This window comes from Oncorhynchus mykiss, chromosome 1, assembly GCF_013265735.2.
Source record: "Oncorhynchus mykiss isolate Arlee chromosome 1, USDA_OmykA_1.1, whole genome shotgun sequence".
Classification (NCBI taxonomy): domain Eukaryota; kingdom Metazoa; phylum Chordata; class Actinopteri; order Salmoniformes; family Salmonidae; genus Oncorhynchus; species Oncorhynchus mykiss.
Genome location: NC_048565.1, coordinates 37868876 through 37885207, shown reverse-complemented (window position 1 = coordinate 37885207; position 16332 = coordinate 37868876).

Genomic DNA, 16332 nt, shown 5'->3' with positions numbered 1-16332 from the left:
ACACACACACACACACGAAGACTGCTGTTCATGCATTTAGGTTCTATCAGGATTGTAATTGTAACTCAGGGAGAGGTTGTAAATCAGGTCTGAGAGATCTGATAAAACCTCTGCATTGCTGTGTTTTTTTCACTAAACCTTTTATAGCAAACCAGGCATGACAACCTCACATCAACAATAAACCATTTTTAAGAGCCAGGCAAACCTCTCAAGCCATAAGAGTCAAACCTCTAATTATGAATATCAACCAATTGGTACATTCAAGTTCCAAAATTGTAATTTGGCATAATTAGTTGAGATATGGCACACACTGTGTACCACAGCAATACACTTTAACTCACTGGAATCATAATGAGCCACATTCCACAAAGCTCCCTGAGTATCAGCCAGCCCAAAATAAATGACAGCTTGCATGGAATGCAATGCCACAGCGTTAGCTATGTGACAGCCAGGTAGACATTTGACTTCTGTAGCAGTCACTAGAAACATACCTGTAGGTTGACTCAATGGTCTTACCATGAAATGTAAAACCTTGTTGTTTGCCACTCTGAATGGCAATGCTAGAGTAATTTAGACAAGTCAGTCTGTCTTTAGCCTTTCCTATTGATAGAAGTGTTGAGATTCCTGGTATTGCAGTACAAATTCCCGACATAAATCAAGCACTATTTTAACAAACCTAACACAATGGTCAATCTAACTCTTAAGGTTCGGGGGTGTGTCAGAAATATTTGGGCTATTTTCACAAGCACAATTATCGTTGCAGTTGCGGTCGTTGGCGCAAAAGGGCTGGGTTTTCATGAATAAACATGTTGTGAGTGTGTCAAAGCCAATCAGAAGAGGTTCCATGGCGAAATATGTAGTTGTTTCAAGTTGTGTTTTTACGGTCTTTTATGTATTGCCTTGGAATCAACTCCCATTCCAGTGTAAGTCCGTTATAGTTTGCTAAATGGCTTACATAAATTAAATAACAATATGAAGGCCTTCTGTATCTTTGCTAAATACCTTTACTTGAACCCATTTGCAGTCCACATTGTTTTCAGTAATTGCATGGCTTCAATACCATTCACACTGATACAAGGGCTAGGCCTACTCTAAATTGCATTATGGCTGAGCATGGACATGCCAAACATTGTCAAAAAGGAAGATTTAATTAATAATCGATGAGGCCTAAAAAGAGAACAAATAATTCTAATCAAATTCTAAACAAAACAACTTAGGTTATTAGAATGGCACCGGAGGGGATGGCTGCTGTTTTACGTGCTCCTAACCAAATGTGCTATTTTGTTTGTTTTTTCATGTTGTTTGTAACTTATTTTTTTACTTATTTTGTACATTATGTTGCTGCTACTAACTCTTATGACCGAAAATAACTTATGGACATCAGAACAGCGATTACTCACCTCTAACTGTCACACCCTGATCTGTTTCACCTGTCCTTGTGATTGTCTCCACCCACTCCAGGTGTCGCATATTTTCCCCGGTGTATTTATCCCTGTGTTTCCTGTCTCTCTGTGCCAGTTCGCCTTGTCTTTTCAAGTCAACCAGCGTGTTTTACCCATGCTACTGCTTTTCTTATCTCTCTTTTGCTATTCCTCCCGTTTTGACCTTTGCCTGCCCTGACTCTGAACCCGCCTGCCTGACCATACTGCCTGTCACTCTGTACCTCATGGACTCTGACCTTGTTATGATCTTTTTGCCTGTTCATGACCATTCTCTTGCCTGCCCCTTGGATACTAATAAATATCCGAGACTCGAACCATCTGCCTCCCGTGTCTGCATCTGGGTCTTGCCCAGTGCCCTTACAGTACAAATTGGCCATGACAGACCCAGCAGACCTGGAGCATCTCTGCTGCGCTGTCTCCTTGCAGAGGGCCACCATTGGGAGGCATGAGGAGCTACTACAGGACCTTTTGGAAGGACTTTGTTCCCTGACGGAACACCACGACCAAGGGTTGAAGGCTATTATGGAGCAAATATGGAAGTTAGCTCATAGGCAGCCTGCCACCTCTGAGAACCCCAAACCACCCAGTAACCTTTTTTCTATTATTGGTGAGTTTGTACAGCCTACCTTGGCTCACCGAGAACCCCGAACAGACAGAGACCTAAAAAAAAAAAATATCTGAACGGTTAGTCCTCGGGGTTTTGCCTGCCACATAAGTTCTGTTATACTCACAGATATGAGTCATACAGTTTGTTTCTGTCCAAATCTACTAATATTATGCATATATTATATTCTTGGCATGGGTAGCAGGAAGTTGAAATTGGGCACGCTATTTATCCAAAAGTGAAAATGCTGCCCCCTATACCTTAAACCTCTCTGGGATATGTGAGACGCTAGCGTCCCACCTGGCCAAATGTCAGGGAAAATGCAGAGAGCCAAATTAAAAAAAATTACAATAAAAATCAAACTTTCATGAAATCACACAATGCAAGAGGGCAAATTAAAGCTACACTTGTTGTGAATCCAGCAAACGTGTCAGATTACAAAAAGGCTTTTCGGCGAAAGCAAACTATGCTATTATGTGAGGATAGCACCTCCGTAAACAAAGAGAGAAATCATATTTCAACCCTGCAGGCGCAACACAAAAAGCAGAAATAAAAATATAAATCATGCCTTACCTTTGACGAGCTTCTTTTGTTGGCACTCCAATATGTTTGATAAACATCACAAATGATGCTTTTGTTCGATTAATTCCGTCGAGACATATATCCAAAATTACCATTTATTTGGCGTGTTTGATCCAGAAAAACACCGGTTCCAACTTGCGCAAGGTGACTACAAACTATCTCAAAGGTTACCTGTAAACTTTGCCAAAACATTTCAAACTACTTTTGTAATACAACTTTAGGTATTTTGTAATGTAAATAATCAATAAAATTGAAGACGGGATGATCTGTGTTCAATACAGGAAAAAAAAACTGTTTTGCCTGCTACATAAGTTATGTTATACTCACAGACATGAGTCAAACAGTTTTAGAATCTTCAGAGTGTTTTCTATCCAAATCTACTAATAATATGCATATCTTATCTTCTGGAGATGAGTAGCATGCAGTTGAATTTGGGCATGCTTTTCATCCAAAATTCCAAATGCTGCCCCCTATCCTAGGGAAGTCAACAAATTATCAGACTTCTGAAGGTAATTTATTGCACCAGATCTTATTTAGGGGCTTCATAGCAAAGGGTTTGTAAACATGTGCACACCACTTCTCAGTTTAAAAAATGATAATAATTGAAACAAGACATTTTTTAAATTTCCCTTCACAAATTTGGACTATTTTGTTTGTGTCCATTAAATGAAATCCAAATAAAAATCAATTTAAATTAAAGGTTGTAATGCAACAAAAAGGAAAAAACACGAAGGGGAATGAATTATCTTGCAAGGCACTGTATGTGAGAATGCAATTCATTGACTACAGCTCAGTGTTCAACACCACATTGCCCTCAAAGCTCATCAATAAGTTAAGGACCCTGGGACTAAACACCTCCCTCTGCAACTGGATCCTGGACTTCCTAACAGGCCACCCCCAGGTGGTAAGGGTAGGTAACAAAACATCCGCCACGCTGATCCTCAACACTGGAGCTACCCAGGGGTGCGTACTCAGTCCCCTCCTGTACTACCTGTTCACCCACAACTGCATAGCCAGGCACGACTTGAACACCATCATTAAGTGGTAGGCCTCATCACCGACAACAATGAGACAGCCTATACGGAGGAGGTCAGAGACCTGACAATGTGGTGCAAGGACAACAACCTGTCCCTCAACGTGGTCAAGACAAAGGATATGATTGTGGACTACAGGAAAAGGAGGACAGAGTAGGCCCCCATTCTCATCGACGGGGCTGTGGTGGAACAGGTTGAGATCTTCAATTTCCTTGGCGTACACATCACCAACAAACTAACATGGTCCAAGCACACCAAGACAGTCGTGAAGAGGCCAAAATAAAACATATTCCCCCTCAGGAGACTGAAAGTATTTGGCATGGGTCCTCAGATCCTCAAAAGGTTCTACAGCTGCACCGTTGAAAGCATCCTGACTGGTTCCATCACTGCCTGGATTTGCAACTGCTCGGCCTACGACCACAAGGCACTACAGAGGGTAGTGGGTGCTCAGACCCCTCCTGCACTCCCTGTTCACTCATGACTGCACGGCAAGGCACGACTACAACACCATCATTACATTTGCAGATGACACAACAGTGGTAGGACCTGTCAACGACAACAACGAGACAACCTAAAGGGTGGAGGTCAGAGACCTGGCCGTGTGGTGCAAGGACAACAACCTCTCCCTCAACGTGATCAAGACATGATCCAAGCACACTAAGACAATCATGAAGCGGGTACAACATAACCTATTCCCCCTCAGGAGACTGGAAAGATTTGATAAGGGTCCTCAGATCCTCAAAAGGTTCTACAGCTGCACCATTGAGTGCATCCTGACTGGTTGCATCACTGCCTGGTATGGCAACTGCTCAGCCTCCGACCGCAAGGCACTACAGAGGGTAGTGCGAAGGGCCCAGTACATCACTGGGGCCAAGCTTCCTGCAATCCAGGACCTCTTTAACAGCCGGTGTTAGAGGAAGGCCCTAAAATGTCTACAGCCATCTTAGTCATAGACTGTTCTCTCTGTTACCGCACGGCAAGCGGTACCGGAGCACCAAGTCTCACCAAGTCTAGGTCGAAGAGGTTTCTAAACAGCTTCTACCCCCAAGCCATAAGACTCCTGAAAATGGTCAAATGGCTACAAAGACTATTTGCATTCCCCAACCCCCCTCCCCATCATTGCCACTCTCTGTTGTCATCTATGCATGGTTACTCTACCTACATGTACATACTACCTCATCTGGCCATTGCCCCCGCACATTTACTCTGTACCAGCACCCTCCCTGTATATACGGTTATTCTTTGCTGCTGCTCTTTAATTACTTGTACCTCTTATTCTTATCCATATTTCTGGGAAACTGCACGGTTGGTTAGGGGCTCGTAAGTAAGCATTTCACTAAGGTTTACACCTGTTGTATTCGGTGCATGTGACTAATAAAATTGGATTTCATTTCAATAAATAAAGGTTAAATGGAATGACCTATATCATAAAATTGGCAGTATAAGACAGAAGTCAAAAGTTTACATACACCTTAGCCAAATACATTTCAACTCAGTTTTTCAAAATTACTGACATTTAATCCTAGTAAGAATGACCTGTCTTAAGTCAGTTAGGATCACCACTTTATTTTAAGAATATGAAATGTCAGAATTATAGTAGAGAGTGATTTATTTCAGCTTTAATTTCTTTCATCACATTTCCAGTGGGTCAGAAGTTTACATACACTCAATTAGTATTTGGTAGCATTGCTTTAAATAGATTAACTTGGGTCAAAGGTTCCGGGTAGACTTCTACAAGCTTTCCATAGTACATTTTGTGAATGTTGGCCCATTCCTCCTGACAGAGCTGATGTAACCGAGTCAGGTTTGTAGGCCTCCTTGCTCGCACACGCTTTTTCAGTTCTGCCAACAAATTTTCTATAGGATTGAGGTCAGGGCTTTGTGATGGCCAATCCAATAACTTGACTTTGTTGTCCTTTAGCCACAACTTTGCAGGTATGCTTGGGGTCCTTGTCCATTTGTGACCAAGCTTTAACTTCCTGACTGATGTCTTGAGATGTTGCTTCAATATATCCACATAATTTTCCGTCCTCATGATGCCATCTATTTTGTGAAGTGCACCAGTCCCTCCTGCTGCAAAGCACCCCCACCACATGATGCTGCCACCCCCGTGCTTCATGGTTGGGATGGTGTCCTTCGGCTTGCAAGCCTCCCCTTTTTTCCTCCAAACATCACGATGGTCATTATAGTCAAATAGTTCAATTTTTGTTTCATCAGACTAGAGGACATTTCTCCAAAAAAGTACGATCTTTGTCCTAATGCAGTTGCAAACCATAGTCTGGATTTTTTGGCGGTTTTGGAGCTGTGGCTCCTTCTTCTTTCAGGTTATAGGACCCGTTTAACTGTGGATATTGATACTTTTGTACCTGTTTACTCCAGCATCTTCACAAGGTCCTTTGTTGTTGTTCTGGGATTGATTTGCACTTTTCACACCAAAGTACATTCATCTCTAGAAGACAGAATCCTTCTCCCTCCTCTGCGGTATGATGGCTGCGTAGTCTCATGGTGTTTATACTTGCATACTATTGTTTGTACAGATGAACATGGCACCTTCAGGCTTTTGTAAATTTCTCCCAAGGATGAACCAGACTTGTGGAGGTCTACATTGTTTTTTCTGAGGTCTTTGCTGATTTCTTTTGATTTTCCCTTGATGTCAAGCAAGAAGGCACTGAGTTTGCAGGTAGGTCTTGAAATACATCCACAGGTACACCTCCAAATGACTCAAATTATGTCAATTAGCCTATCAGAAGCATCTAAAGCCGTGACATACTTTTCTGTAATTTTCCAAGCTGTTTAACCTCTCTAGGGTTGTGGTTATTCACAGTAATGCACAAAACTGAAACAAGGGTTTGTATAATGTGTTTATTTATTTAGTCAAAATACTGCAATATATGTACAGAAATAGTTGATAAGTTTTTTTACCTTCTCGAGATCCTTCAATAATCTCCGGTTGAGGATGATTTTCCTCACTGCCTCAAGCTGCAGATGATGTGTTCATCTAGAGTCTCATTCATCTTCTGGTTTCTAAGGGGGGTGCTCACAGCAGTTGAGTGTGAATCCAGTGAACCACTGGTGTTCATTCTTCATGTGGGGAACTGTGGTGATCCACTTTTCTTTTAGCACCTGGACACTCCCACCACAAGTGGTGCGTTAACCTCTCTAGGGTATGTGGGATGCTAGCGTCCCACCTGGCCAACATCCAGTGAGATTGCAGAGCGCCAAATTCAAATACAGAAATACTCATTATAAAAATTATATTTTACATAGGTTTAAAGATTAACTTCTTGTGAATCCAACCACGGTGTCAGATTTAAAAAATGCTTTACGGCAAAAGCATACCATACAATTATTTGAGGACATCGCCCAGCAGACAAATCATTGCAAACAGTATCCAGCCAAGTAGAAGAGTTACACAAGTCAGAAATAGATATAAAATTGATGATCTTCATATGGTTGCACTCAGAAGACATTCATTTATTCAATAAATGTTCCTTTTGTTCGATAAAGTCTCTCTTTATATCCGAAAACCTCAGTTTTGTTTGCGCATTTTCTTCTGTAATTCACAAGCTCAAACACAGTCACAACAGGCAGACGAAAAATCCTAATTGTATCTGTAAAGTTCATAGAAACATGTCAAACAATGTTTATTTTCAATCCTCAGGTTGTTTTTAGCCTAAATAATGGATAATATTTAAACCGGACAATAACGTCGTCAATATAAAAGGTAAACAAGAAAGGCACTGTCTTGGTCGCGCGCATGAAAAAGCTCTGTGACACGGCAGAGTCCACTCATTCAGACTGGTCTTACTCCCTCATTTTTCAGAATGCAAGCCTGAAACAATTTCCAAAGACGGTTGACATCTAGTGGAAGGCATAGGAACTGCATTTTGAGTCATAAGTCAATGGGTACTGTAATGGCATTGAATAGGAAACTACACAAAAATAAAATCCTACTTCCTGAATTGATTTTTCACAGGTTTTCGCCTGCCAATTCAGTTATTTTATACTCACAAGCATTATTTTAACATTTTTGTAAACTTTAGAGTGTTTTCCATCAAAATCCACCAATTATATGCATATCCTAGCTTCTGGGCCTGAGAAGAAGGCAGTTTAATTTGGGCACACTTTTCATCCAAAATTCCAAATGCTGCTCCCTACCCTAGAGAAGTTAAATGCACAGTCAACTTAGTGTATGTAAACTTCTGACCCACTGGAATTGTGATACAGTTCATTATAAGTGAAATAACCTGTCTGTATTCAATTGTTGGTAAGATTACCTGTGTCAGGTACAAATTAGATGTCCTATCCGACTTGCCAAAACTATAGTTTGTTAACAAGAAATTTGTGGAGTGGTTGAATAACGAGTTTTAATGACTCCCACCTAAGTGTATGAACACTTTCGACTTCAACTGTACTTTGCTGTTGAACCAGCCTTTGTCATAGTAGGCCTAAGAGAGTGCTTGGGTTTCCAATGTATGAAATGGAAACAAGACATTTTTACAGGTTAGATAACTTCTAAATACGAGGTTCACCAGTTTCTCTCATTTCATAATGGGCATGGACACGTAGCCTACATCATGGAGGGGGTTTTATGCACATCCAAAACGGGACCTGCATGGATAAAATAATGTGCGCCTGCCTACAACGCATGGATAAAAAAGTGAATGTCAGCTCACTGTTTTACTCCTCTCAAACTTGATATTTTAATAACACTTTGATGATTGAGATTTATTTCCAAGCAGTCTCAGTAGCCATACCTGTTATCGACAGTCTTGACTACTTTGCGATTGCATTGTGGAGACAAAAAAAGACTTCATTGAGAGGAGGGGAGGCTATGCTTGGTTTTAATTAATAACATTTAAAAATAATAAGTATACGGGCACCAAAAGCACATTTGGCTACTCTTGTTCCATTTACATATGGGCAGTGTGCATCACGGCTGGATGGGCTCCATTTCTGCCATAAGCATCTTACACAGGCAGCCCAATTATTATATTTTGTCTCCTAATTGGTCTTTTGACCAATCACATTAGATCATTTCACATCAGCTCTTGTTCAGAGCTGATCTGATTGGTCAATTAGTGAAAACAAGATCACAATTACAATCTTTGTAAACATAGCCATAATACTCTCAAAAGAGAGAAAATAGATTATTGAAATGAAGTCTTCTAACAACTACAATAAGTATTTGTGAGACTGGCTTGACAATCCTTGCCTCAGTGCACACACATGATAATCGACATGTGGGCCTTCAAAATAAGAAATACAAATCTACAATATACTTTGGAATATGTTTTTCAAACGGAACTGTTTTGTGGTTATACTGCAGATGAAATCCAACCCATCCAAAGACAGGAGGCATCTAATCACCTTACATACATAATATACAAAAACAGTCATCAGAAACATGTCAGTCATTTTGCTCTATGTAATCACAAACAGGTTTTATTTTTTTAATTTCACCTTTATTTAACCAGGTAGGCTAGTTGAGAACAAGTTCTCATTTGCAACTGCGACCTGGCCAAGATAAAGCATAGAAATTCGACATACTGTACAACAACACATTGAATAAACAAAACATAGTCAATAATACAGCAGAACAAAATGTAAAAAAAAGTCTATATACAGTGAGTGCAAATGAGGTAAGATAAGGGAGTTATGGCAATAAATAGGCCATGGTGGCGAAGTAATTACAATATAGCAATTAAACACTGGAATGGTAGATGTGCAGAAGATGAATGTGCATGTAGAGATACTGGGGTGCAAAGGAGCAGGTGGTGAAGTAATTACAACATAGCAATTCAACACTGGAATGGTAGATGTGCAGAAGATGAATGTGCAAGTAGAGATAATGGGGTGCAAAGGAGCAAGATAAATAAATAAATACTGTATGGGGATGAGGTAGGTAGATAGATGGGCTATGTGCAGGTGCAGTGATCTGTGAGCTGCTTTGACAGCTGGTGCTTAAAGCTAGTGAGGGAGATATGAGTCTCCAGCTTCAGCGATTTTTGCAGTTCGTTCCAGTCATTGGCAGCAGAAGGAAAGACAACCAAAAGAGGAATTTGCTTTGGGGGTGACCCGTGAGATATACCTGCTGGAGCATGTGCTACGAGTGGGTGCTACTATGGTGACCAGTGAGCTGAGATAAGGCAGGGCTTTACCTAGCAGAGACTTGTAGATAACCTGTAGCCAGTGGGTTTGGCGACGCGTATGAAGCGAGGGCCAACCAACGAGAGCGTACAGGTTGCAATGGTGAGTAGTGTATGGGGCTTTGATGACAAAACGGATGGCACTGTGATAGACTGCATCCAGTTTGTTGAGTAGAGTGTTGGAGGCTATTTTATAGATGACATCACCGAAGTCGAGGATCGGTAGGATGGCCAGTTTTACGAGGGTATGTTTGGCAGCATGAGTGAAGGATGCTTTGTTGTGATATAGGAAGCCAATTCTAGATTTAATTTTGGATTGGAGATGCTTAATGTGAGTCTGGAAGGAGAGTTTACAGTCTAACCAGACACCTAGGTATTTGTAGTTGTCCACGTATTCTAAGTTGGCTCTCCTTCCCTGACAAATTGGATGCATTTCGCCAGGCAAAAAGGCTGAATATGTTAAAGGGTCTAAAAAACACAATTTGGGAGTGACATACCGGTGACAGAGTTAGAGAGACAGAGACAGCGCAACGGAGAGAGAGTGGAAGCCGCAATGAAAGGCATGCATGGAGGAAGTGGGACTTTGTTTAGATTGGCCGTAGCCAGGCACAAGAATAGAAAGTGGGATGCTCTGAGACATACTATGCTCATTTTGAAAACACCACCTGCAGAAAACCAGTTGGGCACTGGGGCTTCCATTTCATTCCACTGACACCACACACATGCACACGCAAGAACACATATGCACACATACACACACACATATCCAATTAATTCCACTCACAACAAATGCATAAACACACAAACACAAGAGTTTCCATTAGCCAGCATTTGCCGGCTTTTGGTCAGTAAAAAATGAACAGCCGATAAATAAAGCTGTTGCTGGCCAAAATGACAGGGAGAAATATAAATTCCATTTCAAAATTATATTTTTTACTAATTGATAGAAATACCAGTAGATGAAAATACATTTGACCCATGTGCTTATCGGTCTCTAGGTTAATTTGCATTATGTAGTGGAATTAAAATGCAGTGTATTTAGCATATCTTATTTATCCAACAGCTGGATTTCTCCTGCAGCTCCTCAGCTGGTTCCTGCCAGCTTTGCCAACATGCTTTTGCAGTATATAAGCCCATTCATTGCACAACAATTCTATACAATCTGTGTTAACTGTTTTGCTGCACGATTAAAAAGAGCTAAGCCTACTATTTTATTTCTCAACTGGTATCCTAATTGAAAGCGCGCCTCACGTCCCATTCATCATTCGAGTGCAGGCAACAAACAGGTTATCAGCATGTCACCATCACTTTACAATGTGAGCAAACATAGGCCTACTTAATTGACTGAAACCTGAATGTTTTACTTCATATTATGAGGCATGTCTTACCTTGCATCAAGTAGCCTATAGGGAAATCTGACCAAGAAAACGTGGAGGCAATTATTTTATAAAAACTTTTCTAAAGACTTCAAGTTTGGGGAAGCTTACAATTTATCCTACCATTTCTACCTATCTGCGTGCCTGTTATGATATTCATATGCGCATTTTCGTGGAACAGTTTAATTTCAATAACAACGTGTTAGTTTCTCAAAATCATTGTCACCTGGTTAATCATAAAAATCTGAATTAAAATGATAAATATCTAAAGTTACAATGCAACTAATGCCAGAGCACTATCCTCTCCCATTATGATACTCAGTGATCTATCGGCAGCTAAAGAAACGAGCGAATGGAACGCATAGCCTAGAACCAGAATTTAACTACTGCTGCATTGGCCTATTGTCAAGTGTTAGTTGTGCATAGGTGAGAATGGAGTCAGGCGCAGGGCACTGAAATGAGTAAAAATAATACACTTTTCTCAGGAAAATAATCAGGAAAAATAAAGTCACACAGGGATCACAAACCCTAACAAAACAGACTAACATAAACCAGGAACAATCACGCACAAAATATAATGGGAAGCAGAGGGTTAAATAGGGAAATAATAATAACTTAATGGGAACCAGGTGTGTACACTCAAGACATAACAAATGGAAAACAGAAACATGGATCAGTGGAAGCTAGAAAGCCGGTGATGACGAGCGCCGAACAAGGAGAGGCACCAACTTCGGCGGAAGTTGTGACACCTATGAATTAAATTGTTAAGTCAAAATACATAAAGCCGACAAAAAAACTGTAGAAAATATGATGAATTCTGATTCTTTCAATTGCATTTATCTCTCTACTCAGCCTGTCTGCATCACTTTCTATATCTTCACTTGATCTACTCTTTATCAAATCCCCATTTCATATGTTTACTACTGTATGTAATGGGGAATTGATCAAAAATAAACAATCAAAGGGCAAACAAAACACAATTAAACAGTGAATGTGCAAGAATTCATGGGAGACAGCTGAACCATTCTGGAGAGAGACTTGCCTATATCTTTGTCACAGAACCCTCCCCTTCTCCGCATCTCAATTGTCAGCTAGGCCTATTGCCACGCGCTCTGCCCAAATTGCGGGCTTCCCAAATAGGCATAGGCCTAAAACCTTGTGATTTGAAATAATCCACAGCTATTAAACAAAGCTAATGATCCTTGGCTTCTCTGTGGCTAAGGCATGCTTTCTGCTGAAGTATTTTGAAGTTATTTATTTATTTCTGTATAGAGAGAAGTAATTATATCATTTTGGCAAATTTCAATATACTTCTCAAGCCTATTTGACACGCCGTATATGAAAGACTTCCTCATATGCCATTTCTCTCCCGTTCTATGTAAAGAGCCATGCCATCGTGAAATTTAAAAAACAAATAAAACATTTAAAGATCTGATTTAACTGTACTGTATATAAGAATATGAATATGAATATATATATATATATATATATATATATAAAAAATATTTAGTCAGCCACCAATTGTGCAAGTTCTCCCACTTCATTCTTTCCTTTACACGGATCAGTCGTCCTGGTCCCTTTGTAGAAAAACAGCCCCAAAGCATGATGTTTCCACCCCCCATGCTTCACAGTAGGTATGGTCTTCTTTGGATGCAACTCAGCATTCTTTGTCCTCCAAACACGACGAGTTGAGTTTTTACCAAAAAGTTATATTTTGGTTTCATCTGACCATATGTCATTCTCCCAATCTTCTTCTGGATCATCCAAATGCTCTCTAGCAAACTTCTGACAGGCCTGGACATGTACTGGCTTAAGCAGGGGGACACGTCTGGCACTGCAGGATTTGAGTCCCTGGCGGCGTAGTGTGTTACTGATGGTAGGCTTTGTTACTTTGGTCCCAGCTCTCTGCAGGTCATTCACTAGGTCCCCCCATGTGGTTCTGGGATTTTTGCTCACCGTTCTTGTGATCATTTTGACCCCACGGGGTGAGATCTTGCGTGGAGCCCCAGATCGAGGAAGATTATCAGTGGTTTTGTATGTCTTCCATTTCCTAATAATTGCTCCCACAGTTGATTTCTTCAAACCAAGCTGCTTACTTATTGCAGATTCAGTCTTCCCAGCCTGGTGCAGGTCTACAATTTTGTTTCTGGTGGCCTTTGACAGCTCTTTGGTCTTGGCCATCGCATAGACAATTTGTGGGCAGAACTGAAAAAGCGGGTGCGAGCAAGGAGGAATGGGCCGAAATTCACCCAACTTATTGCGGGACGCTTGTGGAAGGCTACCCGAAACGGTAGACCTAAGTTAAACAATTTAAAGGCAATGTTACCAAATACTAATTGAATGTATATGTAATCTTCTGACACACTGGGAATGTGATGAAATAAATAAAAGCTGAAATAAGTAACTCTACTATTATTCTGACTATTCACGTTCTTAAAATAAAGTGGTGATCCTAACTGACCAAAAACAGGGAATTTTTACAAGGATTAAATGTCAAGAATTGTGAAAAACTGAGTTTAAATATATTTGTCTAAGGTGTATGTAAACTTCCGACTTCAACTGTGTGTTGCAGCTTAGACCCTACTTTACATCAGCTGAGGTTTTTCTGTTGTGCCTGCCATCGTTTGAGACACAACATGCATTGACTATCTCAAAATATTTTTGAAACCTGCTCATATATGTATTTACCATGTGGTGTTATACAAATCAAGGACAAACATTTTTCTGATTCACAAGAAAAAATGGGCAGCTGATATTTGGTTTAAACCTAAACTTAGAACGTACACTCTCATCAAAGAGAACTACACCCCTGAACCATATGCCCGCCTGAAACTAACAAAAAGCCAAAGGACAGTTTGTGTATAACTCAAATCCGGAGACCTCCCTCTGGCTATAGAGATGGGTAGATTTAACAGGGTGCCTGAAGAGGAGAGAATTAACCTACTGTGTGATCTTGGGGAAATCAAAACAAAAGCCATGTTGTGTTTTTTTGCCCTCGGTATGACGATCTGAGAAGTTATTTTTTGTAAAAGGAAAATGGTGATAACCCTGAAGTATTCTGCATACGGGACAATCAGAAGGTTGGATTTTGTTTCAGACAGGGCATGTTTGAGATTATTCAGTTTGTTCACGATGCCTGGAGGAGAAATATACTGTTTGTGTAGTTGTGCTTGCCATGATTACTGCATGTTTATGATTTGTACATTTGCATTTATTTTGAGAACAAGGAAAATAGTGCTGTGTTTAGTAAATCATATTATATTAAAAAGGTATGGCAGCCATAGAGAAGCAAAAACAACTCTAGAATATGTATATATAAACTGAGAGGCAAAGGCGTAAGAAATACCAATTAAAGTGTGATAGTCGTATTCTCGGAAGTGAATATAAATTGAGACATGGTGTCATCACATGTTACATACACTGAGTGTACAAAACATTTGAACACCTGCTCTTTCCATGACACAGACTACCCATGTGAATCCAGGTGAAAGCTCATTCATTCACGACTCATTCAGGAATATCCATAATCATAGTAGCATCCACAATAAACATATTCTATTAAGATTTACAATAAAAATGACTACAAAATGACACAATATGTTATTTACCATTCATTTTTATTGGTCACAAAATAATCTGAAATAAAACCAAAACAAACAGCAAATGCATCCAACAAGCTTGATGTAATAATTGCATGCTAGGAATATGGGACCAAATACTAAACTTTTGACTACTTTAATACACATACAGGATTATGGAAAGTATTCCAACCCCTTGACTTTTTCCACATTTTGTTACCTGACACCCTTATTCAAAAATGTATTTAAATGTTTTTTCCCCTCATCGATCTACACGCAAAACCCGATATTGACAAAGCAAAAACAGTTTAAAAAAAAAATATTTTGCTAATTTATTAAAAATAAAGATCTGAAATATCACATTTACATAAGTATTCAGACACTTTACTCAGTACTTTGTTGAATCACCTTTGGCAGTAATTACAGTCTCAAGTAATCTTGGGTATTACACTACAAGCTTGGCACACCTGTATTTGGGGAGTTTCTCCCATTCTTCTCTGCAGATCTTCTCAAGCTCTGTCAGGATGGATGGGGAGTGTCGCTGCATACCTATTTTCCAGTCTCTCCAGAGATGTTCGAATGGGTAAAAGTCTGGGCTATGGCTGGGCCACTCAAGGACATTCAGAGACTTGTCCTGATGCGACTCCTGTGTTGTCTTGGCTGTGTGCTTAGAGTTGTTGTCCTGTTGGAAGGTAAACCGTCACCCCAGTCTGAGGTCCTGAGCACTCTGGAGCAGGTTTTCATCAAGGATCTATCTGTATTTTGCTCCGTCAATCTTTCCCTCAATCCTGACTAGTCAGTCTCCCAGTCCCTGCCACTGAAAAACATCCCCACAGCATGATGCTGCCACCACCATGCTTCTCCGTAGGGATGGTGCCAGGTTTCCTACAGATGAGACGCTTGGCATTCAGGCCAAAGAGTTCAATCTTGGTTTCATCAGACCAGGGAATCTTGTTTCTCATAGTCTGAGAGTCCTTTAGTTGCCTTTTAGTATACTCCAAGCGGGCTGTCGTGTGCCTTTTACTGAGGAGTGGCTTCCGTCTGGCCACTCTACCATGAAGGCCTGATGGGTTCTACAGAGATTGTTGTCCTTCTGGAAGATTCTCCTATCTCCACAGAGGAACTCTGGAGCTCTGCTAAAAGTGACCATTGGTTTCTTGGTCACCTCCCTGGCCAGCTCTAGGAAGTCTTGGTGGTTCCAGACTTCTTCAATTTAAGAATGATGGATGCCACTGTGTTCTTTGGGACCTTGAATGGTGCAGAAACATTTTAGTACCCTTCCCCAGATGTGTGCCTCGCAACAATCCTGTCTCGGAGCTCTACGGACAATTTCTTCGATCTCACGGCTTTGTTTATTGCTCTGACATTTATTGTCAACTGTGGGACCTTGTATAGACAGGTGTGTGCCTTTCCAAATCATGTCCAATCAATCAAATTTACCACAGGTGGATTAAGTTGAAGAGGCATCTCAAGTATGATCAATGGAAACAAGATGCACCTGAGCTCATTTTCGAGTCTCATAGCAAAGGGTCTGAATACTTGTAAATGTAAATAATGTACTTCTGTA